This window comes from Hippocampus bargibanti, linkage group LG06 (assembly GCF_051943395.1).
Source record: "Hippocampus bargibanti isolate YZ-2025 linkage group LG06, ASM5194339v1, whole genome shotgun sequence".
Taxonomy (NCBI): domain Eukaryota; kingdom Metazoa; phylum Chordata; class Actinopteri; order Syngnathiformes; family Syngnathidae; genus Hippocampus; species Hippocampus bargibanti.
The window spans coordinates 14537064-14556158 of NC_142739.1; the positions used below are offsets into that span (position 1 = coordinate 14537064).

The 19095-nt window shown below is 45.6% G+C and overlaps 1 protein-coding gene across 4 annotated transcripts in view; it reads left to right on the top strand.

Annotated features, from left to right (window-relative positions):
• cdkal1 (CDKAL1 threonylcarbamoyladenosine tRNA methylthiotransferase) overlaps positions 1-19095 on the top strand; it is a 304188-nt gene that overhangs the window by 29571 nt on the left and 255522 nt on the right. The gene's annotated exons all lie outside the window — the stretch shown is intronic.

Here is a 19095-nt window from a genome sequence, read left to right on the forward strand (position 1 = left end):
ATGGCTGAAATGGTCAGAATGTTCTAGGCATGATTGTTTCTCTCATATCAGCAGATTTATTTGTAATTTATTTCACATATGCCATTATAAACCCTGAGTGAACATTTGGCTTTACTTGTCATACTGGAACACAGGTAGAACTATATTGACCACACCCTCTTGTGTGCAATCAATATTGATTTAAACATTCATTATTACATTGTTGTCTGTACAATTATCTGACAATTGAAAATTAAACTATGCTTCATGTATTGGTTAGGAAATGTCTCAAGCACCAAATGTAACAATGATGCAGCGTTGCTACAGAGATGTATGATGCTGATCCAAAAGGAAAAGAAGAGCACATATCTCAGGATATGGACGAAGAAATGGCAAAAAGACAGGGGGGAAAGAGATTATAAAAATCGTACAAGGTGTATGATGGAAGAATCTTCACATATACAGTTCACCTTTAAAGTAATCCCGCTCAAGTGTAATGTGCTTTTCTATCCCTCTCTCCCACGCTTCTGTGCACTGCTGTATGGATTGTCCTGGAATGGTCATTTGGGCCGATGCTATATATATCTTGTAATATCATGAGAGGCTAGCTCTCAGCGAGACAGGACAAGGAGCGCAATGGGCGACAGGTTTGAATACAAACAGAGGTTTTAATAAAGGGTTTCAGGGGGGAATTCACAAGTAACAAAGGCAAGAATAGTGTCTCTTTCAATATTTAAATCATAATAAAGTCTCTTCTGTGGTGAAACTGAAGACGGAGTTCTTTTCCATGAGTTTCTAGGCCTCACCCCTCTGGACGTCCTCCTCATGTGGCCTAGCCACCTTTAGCAAGGTCCGAATCCCGTGTCCTGTCGTGTGAGCCCAACTGGCAATGAGTTCCACGCGGCAATCGTTTTCTCCACAGAGCACAGCAACAGGGCTTGTCTCCCCCGGGCCCACACTCAGAGGCTCTCCGCCTTAAAAGCCTTGCCTGCCAATCAAGCTGTGATCAGCCACAGGTGTGGTGTTTGAATTGCTGCCTTCCACCAGATGGGGCCAAAACTCTCTCTGGGTGAAGCCATCTTAGGGGGATATATTTGCCCTCCAGAACCCAGCCTCTTGTGACATCACAATCTATACAGTGATACCTTGGCTTACGAACTTAATTGGTTCCCAGACAGTGTGTAAGGTTGAAAAGTGTGTATCCCAAAAAATAATTTCCCATAGGAAACCATTAAAATGAGAATAATCCATTTCCAGGTCCCCACAAAACATAATTTTCTACTTTCTAATTTAGCCTTAAAACTACACAAAATATACCGTATTTTATGTAAAAGTGTGGGTCATTGGGCAAGACCCTTCACGCTAATGCCTACCTCATACAATGATGAGAGACAATAAATGGAATGACATGCCGGCTCAGACGTCGCCCGGCCAAACAAGGTCTGCGTCGGGTGCGGGGGAACCAGAGCACCTTGATGAAAACTGGGCTACTGGAACAAAGCGGAGATGGACGAGATGCGATAACATGGCTCTGTTGGAATGCTACTACTCAAGCAACCCTAGTCAGAGGGGTTACATGCGGAGAATGGGGGCTGGATGGTTACTTCGAAACCCACAGTCCCGGTGGACCACGAAACAACTAGTAGCTCAGTGTTCCAATATCCACAAACGGCAATTGAGACTTGAGATTGATGAGGTAAAACACAAATTCCGAGGTGAAGGGCCCCAGGCTGCCACATCAGAGGAAGAGGTTCAACCAGAGATTGGGAAGCCAGCCCCAATGAATGAAATGCTGAGCGAAGCAGCAACTGACCTGAGAGATAAGATCATGGCAAGAATGAAAACTGGGCAACTAAGAAACCGATTACAACGGCTTTGTGAAGTACCACCTGAAAGTCTCATGGAAACTGTGAATGCAGCACCGAGAACGATCCCGACCATGAACGATCACGGAAACCAATGAGCTGATATACGCCTCAGCATCAGTGATCCTAGAGATGCTTGGCTACAAGAGCAACCATGAGAGCCACAAGATCCATTACCCACCATGGAAAAGACGGTTGGAGGCTAAGATCAAGGCGGCTCGGAAAGATGTGAGTCAATTGACGGAGACCCAGAGAGGTGTGAATAAAAGGCCAATACCCAAGAGGTACATGCAGAAATCCATACCTGAATCACTTGAAACTGCCAAACAAAGGCTCCAGGCCTTGTCCAGTCGCCCAAAGAGGTACACGAAAGAGAATGAGGCCAGAAGAATAAACAGGCTATTCGCAACACAACCTGCGAAAGTGTACGCTCAGTGGCAGGGTTCTAACAGCAGAGCAGACCCACTAAGGCTGGAAACTGAAAGATACTGGAAAGGCATATGGGAGAAGGAGGTCGCACATAACAGCAGTGCGCAATGGCTGGTGACTCTGAAAGAGGAGCACAGCAACCTCCCTGAACAGAACCCAGTTCCCATCACAGCTTTAGATATACAAGAAAGGTATGAAAAACTGGACGGCATCAGGCCCGGATATGGTCCACACCTACTGGCTAAAGAAACACACAGCTCTCCACGAGCGCCGAGCAGCACAAAAGAACCAGTTGCTGATGGATGAGACTCACCCAGGATGGCTAACCGAAGGGCGAACAATCCTGATCATGAAGGATTGCTCAAAGGGTGCAGTTCCTTCCAACTATCGACCAATAACCTGTCTCTCCACAACATGGAAGCTCATGTCAGACATCATTGCGGCTAAGATAAGTGGACACATGGATCAATACATGAGCAAAGCACACAAAGGCATTAGTACAGATACTAGAGGTGCCAAACATCAGCTGCTGGTTGACAGAACAGTCGCACAAGACTGCAGGTCCCTACATACCAACCTGTGCACAGCCTGGATTGATTACAAGAAAGCATATGACTCGATGCCACACACATGGATCAATGAATGCTTGGAGTTGTATAAGGTCAACAGGACCCTGAGAGCCTTCGTTGCAAACTCGATGAGGATGTGGAAAACCACACTTGAAGCCAATGGCAAGCCACTAACGCAAGTGTCCATCAAATGTGGCATATACCAAGGTGATGCACTCTCCCCACTGCTGTTCTGCATAGGACTAACCCCCTCAGCCAGATAATCACCAAGACAGGCTATGGATACCGCCTCAGAAATGGAGCTACGATCAGTCACCTCCTCTACATGGATGACATAAAGCTGTATGCTCAGAGTGAAAGAATCAGAATCAGAATTAGAATCAGAATCAGAATACCTTTATTCGTCCCGCAATGGGGAAATTTGCAGTCCACAGCAGCAATTGAAGAGGGATGGGGTTGGGGTGGGAGAGAAAGGATAGAAAACAAGATATTCTAAGCATAACAAAATAAAAATGTCAACTGTATACTGTGCAAATGTAGATGTGCAAAAACCGTTCTATAAACAAGACTGTACATAGTGCAGAATCAAGAAATGCATTTAGATATATGCAACAACCCATATTTACAAGTGTCCAGCTTTTTTTTTTTCACATGTGATCATTGGGAAAGGGACATAGACTCCCTGATCCACACAACCAGGATCTACAGCAGTGATATCGGAATGTCATTCGGGCTGGAGAAATGTAGTCGGATGGTGACTAAGAGGGGCAAGGTAGTCCACACTGAAGGGGTCTCACTCCCTGAAGGAACGATAGCAGACATTGAAAACAGCTACAAGTACCTCGGTATACCACAGGCCAATGGCAACCTCGAACTAGCAACAAGGAAAGCGGCTATGACCAAATACCTCCAGCGGGTGAGGCAAGTCCTCAGAAGCCAGCTCAATGGCAAGAACAAGACCCGGGCAATAAACAGCTATGCCCTGCCAGTGATCAGATACCCTGCAGGAATAATAAGGTGGCCAAAGGAAGAGATTCAGACCACGGATGTTAAGACCTGAAAACTCCTCACCATGCACGGAGGGTTCCATCCTAAGTCCAGCACCCTGAGACTGTACACAAGCCGTAAGGAAGGAGGCCGGGGACTAGTGAGTGTGAGAGCCACTGTCCAGGATGAAACATCCAAGCTCCATGAATACATCAAAGAGAAGGCTCCAACGGATGATGTACTCAGAGAATGTCTCAGACAATGGGGAGCAGAGGATGAGGTGCTGGAAGAGGGACAATCATAGGAGGAAAAGCCCCTACATGGGATGTACCACCGAACCATAACAGAAGTGGCTGATCTCAAGAAGTCCTATCAGTGGCTAGAGAGGGCTGGCCTAAAGGACAGCACAGAGGCCCTCATCCTGCCTGTCAAGAGCAGGCCCTGAACACCAGAGCCATAGAGGCACGGATATACCACACCAGGCAAGACCCAAGGTGTAGGTTGTGCAAAGAGGCACCTGAGACAATCCAACACATAACTGCAGGGTGTAAGATGCTGGCAGGGAAAGCCTACATGGAGCGCCTGAACCAGGTGGCTGGCATAGTCTACCGAAACATCTGTGCGGAGTATGGACTGGAAACCCCAAGGTCAAAATGGGAAACACCTCCCAAGATAGTAGAGAATGACCGAGCAAAGATCCTGTGGGACTTCCAGATAGACTGACAAGATGGTAATGGCCAACCAACCAGATATCGTGGTCATAGATAAAGGGGAAAGGAAAGCCGTTGTCGTGGATGTAGCGGTCCCGAGTGATGGAAACATCAGAAAGAAGGAACATGAGAAAATGGAGAAATACCAAGGGCTCAGAGAGGAGCTGGAGAGAGTCTGGAAGGTAAAGGTGACAGTCGTGCCTGTGGTGGTCGGAGCACTCGGGGCAGTGACCCCCAAACTCGACGAGTGGTTGCAACAGATCCCGGGAACAACATCGGATATCTCGGTCCAGAAAAGTGCAGTACTGGGAACAGCACGGATACTGCGCAGAACCCTCAAGCTTCCTGGCCTCTGGTAGAGGACCCGAGCTAAAAAGACACCACCCAGGGGGGGGGGGGGGGAGACGAGGATTTATATATATATATATATATATATATATATATATATATATATATATATATATATATATATATATATATATCAGTGGTGCCTTGGTTTACGAACACCTTGCCTTCCGAAATTTTCGGTTTACGAACATTACATTTATGAAAATTAAACCTTGGCATAGCACTACTTTTCGGGATACACACGTCGATCGTCTTCAACGATAATTTTGCTGTTATGGGACCAATTAAGACCCCACCACAGGCTCGTGGTCAGCCGAAGAAGACACAAAACAAAATTACAGTCGAGAAGAAGGAGATCATTGAGAAACACGAACGAGGTGTGCGTTTGTCTTATTTAGTGGCTTAGCGGATATGCTAAGTACACCATTGCTCCCATACTTCGCAACAAAGCTTTACACAAAGGCTTTATTTACTCGATGCTTTCACGTGACTAATGACACCGAACTATCCCTTAGGGATTATTTGAAGGACCATTTCAATGTGTATCATTGTTCAGATGATAGAAAAGGCTTGGCATGATGTTACCCTTCGACCCTTGAAAGCGGCTTGGAAGAATTTGTGGCCCGTATGCATCCTTGAGAGGGACTTTGAAGGATTTGATCCTCATGACTCTGTTTTTTTGGACGACATTGTTTCCATTGGACAGAATATGGCACTCGAAGTGGATGCAGATGACATCGAGGAGCTTGTTGCTGACCACAATGAGGTCCTAAACACAGAGGATTTGATTTGTCTTTAAGAGGACAAGCAGAAGCAAGCCATTCAGAAGTTGTCATCTGAGGGCGAGGAGGAGGTTTCATAAGTCATCTCCTCAAATGTTCTGTTACTGGCTTTAAAATCCTCAATAAGCGCCGAACTTCCAGCTTGACACATGGTGATATCGGCGCGAATTAGCCGTGCTTTCTCGCATAAAATAGCTTTATTCACACTGTCGCCGGATAGCTGCTTTTCGTTAATCCAAATTACCAGAAGTTTTTCAACTTCTTCGATTGCCCGAGACCGATTGCAACAGACGCATCTTTGATGGCTTTTCTGTTCCAGAGAATGGTAGCAATGGTTGACTTAGCATAGCCGTGCTCGGCCCCTAAATCACACAAACGCACACCTTGTTCGTGTTTTTCAATTATCTCCTTCTTCTCAGCGACTTTGTGTCTTCTTGGGCTGAACACGAGTCTGTGGTGTTTTTTTTTCGGTCACATCATAGTAAAATTATCAGCAGAAAGCTCCAAGTAGCCGATCGACGTGTGCATTCAATGAGAGGGGGGTGTGGAAAGTAGCGCCGGCTGGAGCGCTGTTCGGTCGTGTGCTTCCGCCGAAGATCACTCCGCCAGATCCGAAGGTCGTGTGCTTGATGGACCAGCCGTGGTGGGTGTGTATTATGAAAATAGTGCTTATTATAAGTTTTAATTTTCATAAATTTGACGTTCGTAAGATGAAAAGTTCATCATACAAGGTGTTCGTAAGTCGAGGTCTCACCGTATGTATGTGTATATATATATATATATATATATATACACACACACACACACAGTTATCTGGTATCAACTCTTCAGCATAACTAAGCCTATGCTGCCTAAGAAGTCGGCTTTAGGAATGAGCCTCACCCCACCATGGCGATTGGTTTTGCTGTTTTATGAAAATAGCTTCTTTTACTCCTGTTTCAAACCATCTCTTTTCTTTAGCTAAGATTTTAACCTCATTGTCATCAAATGAGTGGTTCCAACCACTCATTGTGCAACATTGGTTTAGTTATGCTGATGAGGTGATACCAGATCAAATGGGGCGATCGGGCCAGTCGTAGACCCATACTCAGGCAGGAAAATAGAGGTAATCAGTTAGGACGATAGACGTAATCAGTGTAGCCGCAGGGGGTAGTCCTTTGCTCCCCCCAATCTGAGAGCAGGGACCTATCATAGCAGAGTCTGGCACTGCCACCTCTGGACAGTAGGGAGATACATAAGGCCAAAACTACCAGCAAAATATTCTAATTCGCTGGTGAAGCCTCATGGATAAGAAGTGAAACGTCCGGCACCTTCTAAGAAGTACAGATGATGACTGAAGAAACCTTCTCATCGATATATGTATATGTATGTGCATGTGTATGTGTATATTTAATTTGTTATTTGTATGTCAAATACAAGATATTTCCAAACTGTTCGTCTCTGATGAGTCGTATTAGAAACAAATACAGTAAAGTCTCGTTATATCGATATCGGATATATCGATAGTCCCGGTTATATCGATACTATTTCTATGCACGCACGGAGAAAATTACATGCAAACCGGGTCGGATATATCGATAGTCCCTGTTATATCGATATTTTTTCGGACTCCCTTGAATATCGATATATCGAGACTTTACTGTAGTCATATTAAAACATGCACGCCTAACCAAAAGTAGTAGTGTGCAGGTGCAAAGTAACAGTGATGCCACACCGTTGATGTGTAGTTGCTTGAGATGATTAGTAACTGCTGAAGAAATGCAGAATATGTTCTGCGCTTATTTAAACATTGGAAAATTGATGTTGCCTTCATCTTTATTTCATACCACCTGCGTGGATGGTGCACACAATTGTGAGCCTGTGAAGTTTAAGCTTGGGGAACTTGTATTGCCGTAATTAAATGGCATGTGTACAATTTTGAACAAATGACTGACAGCTGAAAGAGCATCATTTGTGCCCTGTATGCGTGTATCCACTGTCCCTCTAATGACAGTTGATTGCATTATCATACATGCCTGAGTGGTTGCTCACCCTGCTCAACGGATAGACCAACCGCCAAACCCCCAGGCTACTGCGCATGTGTGTGTGTGTGTGTTTGTGCGTGTGTATGTGTGTGCGCGTGTGTTTGACTTGATTGGAGGTGAAACTCGTAAATCCTCCCAGGCTCATAAAAAATTGCCGCGTCAGGAAGGCAATGTGCACACATATTGTACACATGGCCCTTTTAGATTTTAGATTCATGTATTTTGTTTTTCTACTTTCATTCCTTTCATCACTTTGCTGCTGTGAAATGTAAATTTCTCCACTGTGAGACTAATAAAGGCAAATCCAATCCAATCCAATCCAATCCAATCCAATACAGACACACATTGGTAACATTATCTCAGATTGCAAAAAAAAAATATTCTGTTATTGCCATCATTCCTTCATAAGTCCTTTTGTTCTGATGTATTACGAATAATATCTCTCTATCACCGAGACGTCCCGCAATATTGAATGCACATCCTATATTGAGCAAACCGACATGGAATCTCACATTCATATTATTCAATATATTATCAAGCCATTGCCAGTTTCATATCTGACATGTACATTGGTACAGTACTTCTACTTGCAAATCACAAAAGGTAACATCCGACCGGGTTCCGTTCAAACGGTTGTAAGTCAAAATGTTCGTAAGTCAAAATCCATTCAAGATTACTTGCAAACGACCTGATTCGGACACGGGCGGGCGGGGGTGGGTCTGGGCCCGACCCCGCGGCCGTCTGCAGCGCCGACCCGTCCGACCCGTCACCTCGCCCTGATGCTTGTCAGGAACATTAATCTTGCAATGGGAATGCTCAAGCCTAAATCAAAGCCACTGTCTGTCTTAAAATCAGCAGGATTCATCAATTAGGGCATCCACCAAATGTAAAAACCATACCAAAACATATAATCACTGTGGCGACACCTGACGAGACGTGCCCTTTCATGGAAAATTTCAGTGTCTATTGTCAACTTTCTAACAAGAGGGTGTTCTAATAAACTGAAAAAAAATCACGAGAGTTTTAGTACAATTGAGTTATTTAGCCTGGAAATGTCTTTGCGAGATGGCTTACAATGGTGCAGGCAATGCCTTGGGGGCAAAAAAAAGGTTGACCATTTTGTTTTCATTAATTGGTTCCACCACCCCCAGTGCTGATGGCGGGCCGTGGCGTGATGATATGCTGTCTCGTGGCCGCAATGTTGCGAATTCAATCCTGAGCCCCTGTGACAATGCCCAAGTGTCTGTGAGCCATGAAATAGACACCTAAATGCTCATGATGCCGCTTTGTGTGCCCAGAAGATGGCAACGTGCGATACAAGCACATGCCCAATTACCATCAAAGAACCATTATATGTGAGTAAAAGTCACTTTATCCGAGTAGTCCTGATACAAAGCGCTGAGGTCACTGCCCTGTCCTACCCCGCCTTCCGGTGCACCTGTCCTCTGAGCCAGCCTGGCATGCAACAGTCTGGTTACCCAATAAGGGCAGACAGGCCTTGTTAGCTCAGTCAAGTGTATCTTTTCACCCCAAGCCACGCTTTGCGCCAGCATGCTGGCTCCTATAACCCTCTACAGCACTGTCTCCCAAGGTCAGCACGTCCTCTCAGTGTGGCGTGTTTTGTGTTTGTGTCGTGTGTGAAGATAAATAAGAGAGGGCGTGCTGGGAGGGCAACATTGAGATATGGGCTGGAAAGGATGGAAGTTAGGAGACAGAAATGACAACACAAATGTGTTTGTGTGCGCGTGCGTGATGAGCTGTGTGGGATCGAGTGAAAAAGTGGGTCATGATACAGTATGTGTGCATGGGGCTCACAAGCATTGTATTGAGCCCCAGGGTGGCCGCTGTCTGCATCTTCTGTGTCTCTCGAACACACATTTGCATGTGTGCGCAGAGGCACACGCGCGCACACACACTCACAGTAATGCTTTGGCAGTGGTGGCAGCCTTTACCTTAAAGGACAACAGACGTCTCCGGACAAGTTGTGTCCATAATTTGTAAAATGGCTTCAAATGACTTCTACTGAGCATATTTGACAAATATTCCACCCTATATAGCTATATTTTACGTTTTTAAGACTCGCGCTGGATATTCAGGAAGTCTTGTTTTTGAGTTGGTGACGAGTCCGTACGTGATGTCACTAAAGGACCGCCCTTTACCGTAAAAAAAGACGCATTGTAGCGGTCTTTCAATCACGTCAATGTATTTTGCTGTACTTGTTTGGTCTGCGGACCTCGTGTTGCACCCAAAAGCCGCCAGAAGGCCAGAAGAGGGCGTCCAAGCACCATATAAGGAATTTATCAGCCTGTGTAAACGGAGGTGGCCACAGGATGTCGTCATTTTGGGCCTCTTTTTTTGGGTGAGAGATTTTCCCCCAACATTGCCTCGAAATGGCACGAATAAATTCTTTAATCGATTGCAAACATGTATGCTTTCCTCTTCAGAACTATTTGAATCATATTCATAACTGGATGTGTAACTTCTTCTTTTCCTTTCGGCTTTTCCCTTCAAGTTGTCGCCACAGCAAATCAGTGTCTTCCATCTTTAGAGGTTTTATCCGCATGTTTGTTTTGGCTAAGCTTTTACGTCAGATGCCCATCCGCTGTCATTCTCTAATCACGGACACGGGGCATTTATACGTTTCGCGATCACCTCGCCAATGCTGGATGATTGACTCACCTCGCCACCGTACCTGGACTCTTCCTTCGATGCGCGAGTGTATCCGGTCCGAGGTATTTTCCCTGCGTCCCGTAAATTTTTGTCATCTTCCGGGATTGTGTAATTTTGCACCCTCGTGTGCCATTTGCTTTTTGGCGTAGTAAGCGGGTCGGATCACCCCCTGCCTTCTTACTCGCTGTTTTCTTTGATTTGTGAATAAACATCCTGCTTGGTTGGTACGTGTCTGTTTTGGGATACCAAACATTCCACTATACGTTCCGACGAGTCATCTGCCGTCACTCTCGCTCGGAACATGACAGCTACGGATGACGCGGCTACAGGATGTTCTTTTCTCTTAAAATATCTATCCAATGACACCTGCTCTCACTCCCACGGTCACATCACTAGATTTCACAGCCTCGTTATTCTTTAATATCGTACTGATCGTAGATTTTGCCATGCTGTATTCCCTCGCCAGATCAGACACTTCCACACCTTCTTCATATTTTGCAATTATTCTTTCTTAAATGCAATAGTTGGACGCACTACTTTGTTTGTCACTTTCTGCAGCACTTACTTTCTTTGGAGGCACGATTAGGGGCTAAAACTCTTCGTACACTTATATTAAACGCTAGAGCAAAACGCAGCACGTCCGCTAGCGACAACAGTTGGTCACGGAGAGAGCGATACACCCGTGCGCCGCTCAGCTCCCCACCCTCGCGTACGCACTCACGCGTCGTATTGGCGTTCGAACACTGATTGATGTTCGAACGCCGAAGCAAGAATATCTCCAATATTTTGTTCGAACACTGATTTGCTCGAACTGTGAGGCGTTCGAGAACCGAGGTACCACTGTATTGATTTATTAAACTCACTCCTTTTGAGCTGAAGACCCTGAAGAGGTAGATGCCTGGATGAAAATTATGCTTTAGGTATAGTATTACCATCACGGAAAGGTTTTTAGACCCACGATGAAACTTAAACGGAGCATCCATGTGCAACTTTCTAAAGTAGGTCTACAAATCTCCAAGACAAAATACAGTGAGATCTCAACTTACAAACGCCTTATAATATGAACTTTTCATCATACGAACGTCAAATTTATGAAAATTAAGCCTTATAATAAGTACTATTTTCATAATACACACCCACCACGGCCGGTCCATCAGGCACACGACCTTCGGATCTGGCGAAAGTGATCTTCGGCTGTAGCACACGACCGAACAGCGCTCCAGCCGGCGCTACTTTCCATACCCTCTCTCATTGAATGCACACGTCAATCGCCTACTTGGAGCTTTTTGCTGATAATTTTACTATTATGGGACCGGAAAATAAACACCACAGGCTCGTGTTCAGCCTCAGTTCAAATGTGGTGCGTTACTATGAATACATTGAAGAAACTACCAGCCGTACACGTCTACTCTGCTCTGTTTGTTTGTCATCCAAAACTTGGGGTGCGTTCAGGTTCGAGAATAGCGCACGACTTCTTATGACTCTAGGCTGTTTGGAAAGCTTGTCTAACTGAATGAGCGATGACAAACACTTGCCAACGTTTTTGTGTTGCTACACTTGAACGCGCCTCCCTGTCAAGATGCGATAGAAGTGATTGTGTTGGCTAAAGGGTAGAGTCATGTGTCATGGTAAACCAATCAGAGCTAGTGTTTTCACACACACCGGAACAGCGTGTCAATAGTCACATTAAATTGTCACGTGCGAATTGACAGCTCGGGCGTGGCTGCCGCTCGCGACACTTCAATTTCATTTCATTTCAACGAGTCACTGCCACCTCACCAGTGACATGATTACGACGAAAATGCATCGCTATGTCCTGTGCTCCAAAAGTTTGCTTGTGCTCCAAAAGTTTACTTTGGACGAGGTGATTGTTAGACGCGAGTGTACCATTTTATTCGCCCCGCCCGCCTTCTATTGTCGCGTTTTATTCCGCGTCCGTGGAATCATCGGACTCGCGCCTTTTGTTGTCATAAAATCTCTGCCAGCACCTACGGGACTCGAAGTGAATGCAGATGACATCGAGGAGCTTGTTGCTGACCATAATGAGGTCATCAACACAGAGAATTTGATTCGCCTTCAAGAGGACAAGCAGAAACAGGCCATTCAACAGTTCATGTGCAGGCTTTTATTGAACAGTTCCATTCAGAAAAGGCTATAAGAATCATCAACATGATGAATGATAATATGATGCCTCAGTTTCGTAAGACCTTAGAAGTCAGAATGCAACAGGTGTCAATTAAGAGCCATCAATGACCATCACAAATGTAAATAAAGTGACTTTATTATACTGTGCAGTGTATTTCTTTCATTACAATACAATAGCACATTTATTATACATCGGATAAGGTAGGTTGTGTGTAGTTTTAAGGCTTATTTAGTTGAAAAGTATATTTAATGGAAACCCGGGAATGGATTATTCCCATTTTAATGGTTTCCTATGGGAATTTCTTTTTTGAGATACGCACTTTTCACCTTACACACTCTGTCTGGGAACCAATTAAGTTCGTAAGTTGAGGTCTCGCTGTAAGCATTTCAGTAGCCAAAGAAACTGGCCTTCTAGTATAGTTTGGTCCATAATTGACAGTGGCAATTAAAGAAGTCCGTATCAAAGGTTTACAGTGCTCTAATAGTAGATTCTCCAGAGCTCCCTTTCAAACATGTCTATGTGCGATCTGACTGCTCTCAATTTGCCTGGACTATCTGAAACCCGGGCAAGTTGCATAGAATAAGCCCCTTAGGAACTTTATCAATATTGTACACATTTTTTTTATTATTTCCATGCTTCTGACATGGTGGAACAGACATGCTGAGGCATTGTGGAACATTTTTTACACAGTGAAGTGGGACCCTGGATACTTCCTTAGTCACTTTCAGAAAAAAAATCCAGGTAAGTGGGAAAGACAGCTGTCTATTTAATTCCAGCAAATCAGGCAGTAAACAATCATAGTTTACACTTTGTGTTTGTATGTGGGTGCATCTGCATACTTACGAGTTTGGGGAAATTATCTTATCCGCATTTTTTTTGTGTGTGTGTGTGTGTGTATATCCATGCTCTCTGACACTGCAGCTGAGTCTCATTGGTATCTCTGCAAGGTGTATCACACACCTGTGGATAAACCAATAACATAGTTACAGCTCAAAATTATTTTTTTCTCCCTCATTCTAAACCGGTATTTGGTTGGTAACTACTACATATGCCCACTCCTGTCTTATTTTTTTCTTCATATTCATTTTATTTATTTGGCTTTTTTCTGAATGTCCAACGAACCATCCGGATGCTGCTTTCAATTCACCCACACCACAAACCCTCTCCTTCCAATCTACATAGTGAGTATGAAGTTGAAATGTGTTCTGACCTTCGGTACATGGTGCAGATGCACAGTCTGACCCCAGGTGTTGCTTTTTCACTATCAGCCTGCTGCGTTTTTATATCGTTTTGTGACGCAATCAATGCAAATAAACACATGCAGGAAGACCACTCATGGATTTGAGTTACCTGTTATGCTCTGTAGAAGTCTTTTCAAAGAATGAGGTCACATATAAAGAGTTTAATGTTTCTCTTTATTTGTAAGTAGGTTCGTTGTCAGGTCTCCCAGGCAGGTGACGTGCAGAGCTTGATCGCGGCGTGGAGTCAAGCAAGTCGTGCCGTGATGTCCGTCCGACGCCCGGGCGTGAGTCCGAGATGAGTCTGATATGATTCTGCCCCGTGGTTCGCCCGATCTCTCTCTGTCCCGCGACAGCTCCTTTTATACAATTTTCAAGCGTGTGCTATGCGTCAGGGTGAGACGCACATCAAGGAGATCAAGGAATTGAAAGACATGAAAGGGTTGAAAAGCGCACTTCAAAATCATACACACGTGTGACGCAACAGGGCTCCCCTCCTGGATCCGAAGTTGGTGAAAGCGATGAAGGAAAAAGAAATAAAAACAAAAGTCATTCTGCGACATGGTGAGGCCAGGCAAGATGACGGTCACCGGGCATGGCAGGCGTCGGTGGGGTGGTTTCTGAGGAGGTTTCGTGGTGCCTGAAGTCGTTGTACAGGAGCACGGCAAAGAGTGCCCTACGACTGCCAGTTTGAGTCGATCGATGGAAACTTTCCTCACGGCCGTCGAGTCGATGCCGGAAGGTCTTCTCACCGTGAGTTGTTTGGCTGGGATCAGTCAAGTCGGAGGATCGATGAGGGATTGTGAGGACGAAGGTGCATGGGGTTGGCCATGCTGCCGGGCACGGACAGGCCGGTCATCGGCGACGGTGGCAATGATCGCGCTGCCATGGCGCTCTGCAGTACGCTGAGGAAGAACGCTGACGTCGGCGGCCGAGTCAGCCATGAAGCGTCTTCCCGAAGTCCGATCGTGGACATAAGCGATGTCCGACGATGTCCGATCGTGGACATATACGATGTCCGATCGTGGACATAAGCGATGTCCGACGATGTGCGATCGTGGACATATACGATGCAGCTAGTTGCAGAGTCGCCAGGCGAATTGAACGATGTTGGCCATCAGGGTGCGGCAGGTTTCACGGTGGGGTCAGGGCGCCCACGGGTGGTGGCGGCCCATCGGGAGCTCGGCTTGAGGGGTCTTGCTGTGAAGATGCCGGGTTCACGGGCGGCTGGGAAATCTGGTTCTTTCCATTTGGAGAGTTGATTGGGCTGAGGAGGAGGGAAAAAATGCTCCTGGCTGGCTCGCCAGAGTTTGATGGTTCTCTTTATTTGTAAGTAGGTTCGTTGTCAGATCTCCCAGGCAGGTGACGCGCAGAGCTTGATCGTGGCGTGGAGTCGAGCAAGTCGTGCCGTTATGTCCGTCCGACGCCCGGCGGCAGCCGGGCGTGAGTCCGAGATGAGTCTGATATGATTCTGCCCCGTGGTTCGCCCGATCTCTCTGTCCCGCGACAGCTCCTTTTATACCTGACGCACATCAAGGAGATCAAGGAATTGAAAGACATGAAAGGGTTGAAAAGCGCACTTCAAAATCATACACACGTGTGACGCAACACATATATGAATAATACAGACACACACACACAAACACGCACACGCCCGCGCACACGCACAAGTACCCACACACACACAAAACCAAATTTGTGTATGCTTACTGTTCTTTTTTATGTGTGGTGTCCTAGAAATGACCAAGACAGCACACTACAGATGCTGAATAATGAGTTACAGCATGGGGTCAAACTCATTTTTCGAGTTACTTCTTCCCTCGATAGGCTGTAAAGACAGAGCAACCAAATAAATATTTAAATATTACATCACATTCTTACCTAAACGTTTTGAAATCAGTCAAATATTTGTTCAGTTATTGCTCAAATCAGTGTTAACAGGGTAACAAAATTGTTGCAAAATGTCACAGTTATTTATTGCATATGACAATTTGAGATTTGTACATATTTCAGCGGGGATCATGGAAGTTGACACAGATATCAGTATTAGTCCTCAACTGGAGTCCTCACTTATACCGCTGCCAAGTAACCAATACCACTTGAATCTTTGATACATAAAATGACAATTAAACTAATGACAGAAACCGCATCTTCTCGGGTCCTCTTTGCGTAATAATTCACAAGCAACAAATTCTTTAAAGAACAGAAATGCTCACAAATTCCAGGATGATTGTCTTTACCCACAGGGGTTTTTGCCATCACATAAATCAACATTTTTTTGCGTACATCTGCAGTTGCCCAATGGCCATGATATGCAAAAACTGAGCAAATCACCCACTTGCCATTGGTTATACCCCCATACCTATGCAAACATTATGCAAATCGGACTTTCCAGAGATTCCCTAATCACAGCGTCTCAAGTTTGGATTGGATTGGATTGGATTTGCCTTTATTAGTCTCACAGTGGAGAAATTTACATTTCACAGCAGCAAAGTGATGAAAGTTGGTTCAAAATAAGCGTACTTACATGCTGATTCATTGCAAGTAAATTTGACACACTGATGTGGAGAACAAAAAACGAACTTTCGAACCACCAATTGGTTATCTTTGTTGTCAAGGCATGATACGACATGAGAGTTGTTCATAGCCTGGCTGCACATTTTTTTGCCACAATATCTTCTTCTTTTCCTTTCGGCTTTCCCCTTCAAGGGGTCGCCACAGCGAATCAGTGTCCTCCATCTTCAGAGGTGTGATTCACGTTTGTCAATGGATGGTTTAAATGTAAACAAGTATTTTGAATAACATGAAATTTAACAGGGAGGCAGTGGAGCTGCTGGAGGACAGGGGTGATGTGGTGAAAGGAGGGGTTTTTAGTGATGATCCGGGCTGAGGAATTTTGGACTAGTTGGAGTTGATGGAGAAATTTTTGATTGACACTGAAAAGAAGTGAGTTTCAATAGTCGATATGGGAGGTGACGAGACTGTGGATAAAGATAGCAGCGGTGTGAGGGGTGAAAGAGGGATGGAGGCGATTGATATTACGGAGGGGGAAATATGCAGACCGAGTTATGGTATTTATATGGGAGTGTAAAGATAGTGAGCTCTCGAGGATGACAGCCATTCTCTTGACCTGAAGGGAAGCGGACACGGTTGAAGTGGTAATGGTGAGTTTGCGATGTGTAGGGTACATTTGGTACTGACCAGGACAACTTCAGTTTTTTTCGCTGTTAAGTTTGAGGAAGTTATGGATAACCAGAATTTAATTTCTGAGAGGCAAAGTGAAAGGGATGAAGGTGGAAGAGAGGTGTCGGGTTTGCTGGAGAGCTAGAGTTGGGTGTCATCCACGAAGCAGTGAATCTCCATCCATTCTTCCATCCATCCATCCATCCATCCATCTTCTGCCGCTTTTCCGGGGTCGGGTCGCGAGGGCAGCAGCTTCAGTAGGGAGGCCCAGACTTCCCTGTCCCCAGCCACTTCTTCTAGCTCGTCCTGGCGGATCCTGAGGCGTTCCCAGGCCATCTGGGAGACATAGTCTCTCCAGCATGTCCTGGGTCGTCTACCGCCAGTGTGGCATGCACCTCACCAGGGAGGCATCCAGGGGGCATCCTAATCAGATGCCCGAGCCACTCCATGTGGCTCCTCTCTATGTGGAGGAGAAGTGGCTCGACTTGTCGCCCCTCCCGGATGACCAAGCTTCTCACCTTATCTGTCAGGGAGAGCCCGGACACACTACGGAAAGCTCATTTTGGCCGCTTGCGTCCGGGATCTCGTTCTTTCGGACACAAACCATAGCTTCTGACCATAGACGAGGGTGATGTAGATCGACCGGTAAATTGAAAGCTTTGCTTTTTGGTTCAGCTCCTTCTTCACCACGACAGATCGGTGCAAAGCCCGCATCACAGCAGACGCCGCACCGATCCGCCTGTCGACCTCTCGCTCCCTCACACCCTCATTCGTGAACAAGACTCTTGAGGCAAAATCTCCTCCCAGAACCGGAGAGGGCACTCCACCCTTTTCCGACTGAGAACCATTGTCTTAGATTTGGAGGTGCTGATTCTCATCCCAGCCGCTTCACATTCGGCTGCGAAACGCTCGAGAGAGAGTTGGAGAGCTCCATTTGAAGGCCCCAACAGTACCAAATCATCTGCAAAAAGCAGAGATCCTATACTGAGGCCAAAAAAAAAAAAAAACCTTCAACGCTTCGGCTGCGCCTAGAAATTCTGTCCATAAAAGTTATGAACATAATCGGTGACAAAGGGCAGCCTTGGCGGAGCCCAACCCTCACTGGAAACGATTCCGACTTCCAGACCAGACTCTGACATCGGTCGTTTAGGGACCGAACGGCCCGTATCAGGCACTCCTGTACCCCATACTCCCGAAGCACCCTTCACAGAACTCCACGAGGGACACGGTTTCTCAAACGCTTTCTCCAAGTCCACAAAGCACATGTAGACTGGTTGGGCGAATTCCCATGCACCCTCGAGGACCCTGCTAAGGGTGTAGAGCTGGTCCACTGTTCCACAGCCAGGACGAAAGCCACACTGTTCCTCCTCAATCAGTGAAAGTGAACGGCAAATTGCAGAAAATATTGCCAAAATAAATGATGAGTCAATGTCAAAAGTAAATAATTCTGTTTGCAGACGTCTGTCTGTGTAAGCTCTCAGTCGTACAGGAGTGGTCCATCGATGAGAAGGTTTCTTCAGCCGTCATCTGTACAAAAGTGAAGGTTTCGGACGTTTCGCCTCCTATCCAAGAGGCTTCGTCAGCGAACTAAAGTCCGACTGGTCGTATCGGCCCCATTTATATATCCCTAATGTCCAGACATGGCGCCGGACACAGCTATGATACACAGCTATGATACTGATGACTGTTTGCAGAGTCCATCCATCCATCCATCCATCCATCCATCCATCCATCCATCCATCCATCCATCCATCATTCCCCATTTTCTATTCTGCGTATCCTCATGAGGGTTTCGGGCATGCTGGTGCCTATCCCAGGTTTCTTAGGGCAGTGGTCGGGGCTCACCCTGAACTGGTTGTCAGCCAATCGTAGTGTTTACAGGGTGAAGTGGTTTCATTACATTGTTTCTCTCCTGCTTGTTAGTTTCCTCATTCGGTTTTAGTGTATCTTTGAATGCAAGGGAGCTCATGGGAATTTTCGAAAATGTGTCTTTTAATTGCTTGGATCTAAATACTTGGTTGTTTGGAATCCCTGACCACTCAAGTGTGAAGTCACACAACCGAGGGCCAAGCATGCTGCATGCTATATGCAATACAATGAAATCAATAACATTTTTATTCACCAAAGTGTTTGTAAAAAGTGTGGTCTGTATTCCTTTTTGAATC